At 53.7% G+C, this 5,000-nt stretch overlaps 1 non-coding gene across 1 annotated transcript in view; it reads right to left on the bottom strand.

The window, feature by feature from the left end:
- The window catches only part of LOC124747076, a 1,909-nt gene extending 1,017 nt beyond the window's left edge, over positions 1 to 892 (bottom strand). The window contains exon 1 of the ribosomal RNA XR_007011516.1: positions 1 to 892. This exon is cut by the window's left edge and continues 1,017 nt beyond it. This is a non-coding gene — a ribosomal RNA (small subunit ribosomal RNA).
- Between the last annotated feature and the right edge of the window lie 4,108 nt (positions 893 to 5,000).

The raw sequence follows: 5,000 nt of genomic DNA, 5'->3' as shown, positions 1-5,000 counted from the left end.
ACAGTATTCAGGCGGGCTTGCCTGCTTTAAGCACTCTAATTTGTTCAAAGTAAACGTGCCGGCCCACCGAGACACTCAATAAAGAGCACCCTGGTAGGATTTCAACGGGGTCCGCCTCGGGACGCACGAGCACGCACGAGGCGGTCGCACGCCTTCGGCTCGCCCCACCGGCAGGACGTCCCACGATACATGCCAGTTAAACACCGACGGGCGGTGAACCAACAGCGTGGGACACAAATCCAACTACGAGCTTTTTAACCGCAACAACTTTAATATACGCTATTGGAGCTGGAATTACCGCGGCTGCTGGCACCAGACTTGCCCTCCAATAGATACTCGTTAAAGGATTTAAAGTGTACTCATTCCGATTACGGGGCCTCGGATGAGTCCCGTATCGTTATTTTTCGTCACTACCTCCCCGTGCCGGGAGTGGGTAATTTGCGCGCCTGCTGCCTTCCTTGGATGTGGTAGCCGTTTCTCAGGCTCCCTCTCCGGAATCGAACCCTGATTCCCCGTTACCCGTTACAACCATGGTAGGCGCAGAACCTACCATCGACAGTTGATAAGGCAGACATTTGAAAGATGCGTCGCCGGTACGAGGACCGTGCGATCAGCCCAAAGTTATTCAGAGTCACCAAGGCAAACGGACCGGACGAGCCGACCGATTGGTTTTGATCTAATAAAAGCGTCCCTTCCATCTCTGGTCGGGACTCTGTTTGCATGTATTAGCTCTAGAATTACCACAGTTATCCAAGTAACGTGGGTACGATCTAAGGAACCATAACTGATTTAATGAGCCATTCGCGGTTTCACCTTAATGCGGCTTGTACTGAGACATGCATGGCTTAATCTTTGAGACAAGCATATGACTACTGGCAGGATCAACCAGGGAGCTGCGTCAACTAGAGCTGAGCAGCCGGCCGCCCGGGAGTGTGTCCCGGGGGCCCGCGCGAACACGCAAGCGTCCGCTCAATCATTCTGCAAACAGGAGGAGGCTGAGCTCCCCTGCACAATACACCTCGAAACCCTCTCAGGTCCCGGCGGCGCGCAGCGCCGTCCCAAGTACTTGGTCGGGTTCGAGAGAGGCGCAATCGCCCGGAGTTAGGCGAGTAGACGCTTTCGGTGCGACCACCCGTGCTCCCAACTGAGCTTGCCGCTGCCGACAGAGGCCCGGGAGCGTGCTGTCGTGGCATTGCCGGCGGGAGACAACACGCGCCACCTACGGTGACCGGCAGCTCCAACGCCAGCGCCACAGAAGGACAAAAGCCCCACTTGGGTGCCGAAGCGAACTCTCCCAGCACAGCGCACGCGCCAACACATCCGCACAGCTGCGATACAAACCACCAGCGAGAACCGCTGGGGCGACCGAGCAGCAGACGGCGTCGCGGCGCCGAGCGCCGGGCGGCGGCGCATCCTCAACGCACACAGTCCTCAATCGGACCAGCACACTGAAGATGTCCACCGCGCTTCGCACCGGGCCCGCGAGGACCTACTTTGGCCGCACGGCGCCGCGCGCAGGGTGCGCCGGCGCGCAGCTGCGACGCCTGCCGCGTCCGTCGGCCGGCGCGCCTGCCACTGGCCGCCCCCACCAGCCGGCTGTAGCGCGTGCGCCCACGCACCGCGCGGCCAGCACGCCGGGAGGCGCCCCCTCACCGGCCGGGGACGGTCCCACCCAGCCACCGCCGCGTATCGCTTCACACCCAGATGCCGTTCAGTTTCGTCGGCATGGTGGGTATCGCTGGAACAACCGGTTCGTACCTCAACCTATCGTCGCCATCACCGATTCACCCCTAGCGAGAACAACCGCACCACAACAGGTTACCATTTGTTCATTTGCGTAACTTCACCAGAAAACGCAGGCGTCCATCGCCATTTGCAACTTCAACGATTATTGCATGCCTGTGTCAGGTGTCACGCCACACTACGTCTGCCCACATACACGCAACAAAATGTGCACGCCTAGACAATACGTGGAAGGTGGCCCCCGTACGTATGCGATGTCCATTGCTCGAACGACTGTCAACCGGCCTCTGTAGCATGTCGCAGATATGGAACGCGGTGCACCATGCCATCACGGTGTGTGAGGAGAGACGACTAGGTCCGAATACATCAACAGACAGCTCATGCTGATCGCCATCCACGGCGTCCGTTCCTCCCACACGTCTCTATGGCGTACCACACTGCAATCCAGCTCTCATAGGGAGACGACACGTAGCTGCGTGCACAATATTTGCACTGTATGGTCCGCCGTTTTTGGGCGCAGTCGTTGTACGGTCACACATGTGCCACGATGTATCATTCGGTACATAAGGACGAATGTGCAGTACAGATTGTGGTTTACGCGTACGACATTAGCGGACGGTTGACACAGGCCGCACCACAACGTAGCCTGAGTACGTCGCATGCGAAGGGCATTGAACATGCAAACTTCTCACCAACCAGCTTGCGAAGGCAGGGGGGCAAGGTGGGGACGTGGGGAGGGGCGGCATGTACGTCCTGCTGCCATCCACATTACAGTGTACAGCAGGAGCATGTGGAAAGTCAGCAAGACTTGCAAGGTGTTTAACATGAAGCGATACACAGGGGAGCGGGCAGTGCGAGTAGCGAACTATATTGCGAGGGTTGCGGGTGGGCAACACTACACTAATTGAACGAGTCGTATAACAATTACAGAGCAGGTTTAGGCGACAACATGGGTTACGTTAGGGGACAACGTGGGTTACGTTAGGGGACAACGTGGGTTACTTTAGGGGACAACGTGGGTTAGGTTAAGGCACAACGTGGGTTAGGTTAAGGCACAACGTGGGTTAGGTTAAGGCACAACGTGGGTTAGGTTAAGGCACAACGTGGGTTAGGTTAAGGCACAACGTGGGTTAGGTTAAGGCACAACGTGGGTTAGGTTAAGGCACAACGTGGGTTAGGTTAAGGCACAACATGGGTTAGGTTAAGGCACAACATGGGTTAGGTTAAGGCACAACGTGGGTTAGGTTAAGGCACAACGTGGGTTAGGTTAAGGCACAACGTGGGTTAGGTTAAGGCACAACATGGGTTAGGTTAAGGCACAACATGGGTTAGGTTAAGGCACAACATGGGTTAGGTTAAGGCACAACATGGGTTAGGTTAAGGCACAACATGGGTTAGGTTAAGGCACAACATGGGTTAGGTTAAGGCACAACATGGGTTAGGTTAAGGCACAACGTGGGTTAGGTTAAGGCACAACGTGGGTTAGGTTAAGGCACAACATGGGTTAGGTTAAGGCACAACATGGGTTAGGTTAAGGCACAACATGGGTTAGGTTAAGGCACAACATGGGTTAGGTTAAGGCACAACATGGGTTAGGTTAAGGCACAACATGGGTTAGGTTAAGGTACAACATGGGTTAGGTTAAGGTACAACATGGGTTAGGTTAAGGTACAACATGGGTTAGGTTAAGGTACAACATGGGTTAGGTTAAGGTACAACATGGGTTAGGTTAAGGTACAACATGGGTTAGGTTAAGGTACAACATGGGTTAGGTTAAGGTACAACATGGGTTAGGTTAAGGTACAACATGGGTTAGGTTAAGGTACAACATGGGTTAGGTTAAGGTACAACATGGGTTAGGTTAAGGTACAACATAGGTTAGGTTAAGGTACAACATAGGTTAGGTTAAGGTACAACATAGGTTAGGTTAAGGTACAACATAGGTTAGGTTAAGGTACAACATAGGTTAGGTTAAGGTACAACATAGGTTAGGTTAAGGTACAACATAGGTTAGGTTAAGGTACAACATAGGTTAGGTTAAGGTACAACATAGGTTAGGTTAAGGTACAACATAGGTTAGGTTAGGTTAGGTTAGGTTACACGTTGTTGTAAGGAAAGGTGTAGGGGGGGGGGGGGCGGGGGCGGCAGGTTCGTTGATAGTGATTATAGTAAGTGAATGCTTGTGACATGATCAGATTTGTCACGTCAGGATGCACCTTTGGCTTATTAGAGGCGGCGCTCCAATTCTATGCTTGTGTGAGACCTGTGTCTTTGACTCATGTCATTGTTTGTGCGCTGTGACAGGAGGTACTATTGTGATGTTGGGTGCACCGTTGTATAGGACATGTGTGGGTGTTGGTGCCTGGTCTGCGCAATGGTGGATGTCGAAAGGCTGGGATATTGTATTTTCCGCATGGACCTCCTGGTCTGGTTGTGATAGTGTGGATTGTGTAATGTGGCGGAGAAGATGCACTGGATGTTGTTCCATGCTGGTGCTTACATATTGTATGTGCGCCTGTTAGAAGCAGAGAGTGGTGCGTGATCAGAGTGTCTGGCTGACGTGTGGTTCCCATTGTGGGCAGACTCTTTCAGCATGTATACGGACAGTTGTGTATATTTGCTGTAGTTTGATGGCTCTGCATTGATTACTAATCAGCGCCGTGTGTACGGGTAATCTGGTTCCAGTCCAAAATGTTCCATCTGTGTACATTAGTGACAAAGACTCCCCCCATGCAGTGGGGCTCGGTCTGTTATAGCTCTTCCGCGTAATATATTTGCCCCACGTTTTTGCGACTGCGAGTGCGAGTGCAACGCGCATGGGGACCGACATGCTGATGGCTCGGTATCGGACGCCGTACAGTGAGCAACGCGATCGCGTCTCTCGCTCGTAAGTGGTACAGGTCGCGGCTCATGTATAGGGACAGCGGGAATGTCGCATATTGGAAATAACTCTTCATGAAACGCAAGTTATAGGGGTGGATTGCACTTTACGAGTGCGGGAAACTTCCGCCGTTCATCCGCTGGAGGTGCGCGTGTGGCGGTTGGGGTGGTGCACGAACGGGTGCGGGTGGAGTCATTGCCGGTCCACGGCTTCGTGCGGCAGAGCCACTGGAGATTGGGTGCTATGGTCGACAGAGGCTGCAGGCTTTGTGGGTGGCGTCGAAAGGCGGGCACTGTGGCGCCATCGCTGTCTTAATCGGCTTGGCGTCGCATAGATGGCGGTATCGTCGTTGGAGGAGGTCATGTTGCGGGAGACC

Source organism: Schistocerca piceifrons, unplaced genomic scaffold, assembly GCF_021461385.2.
Source record: "Schistocerca piceifrons isolate TAMUIC-IGC-003096 unplaced genomic scaffold, iqSchPice1.1 HiC_scaffold_38, whole genome shotgun sequence".
Classification (NCBI taxonomy): Eukaryota; Metazoa; Arthropoda; class Insecta; order Orthoptera; family Acrididae; genus Schistocerca; species Schistocerca piceifrons.
This window is presented reverse-complemented; position numbering and strand designations above follow the sequence as displayed.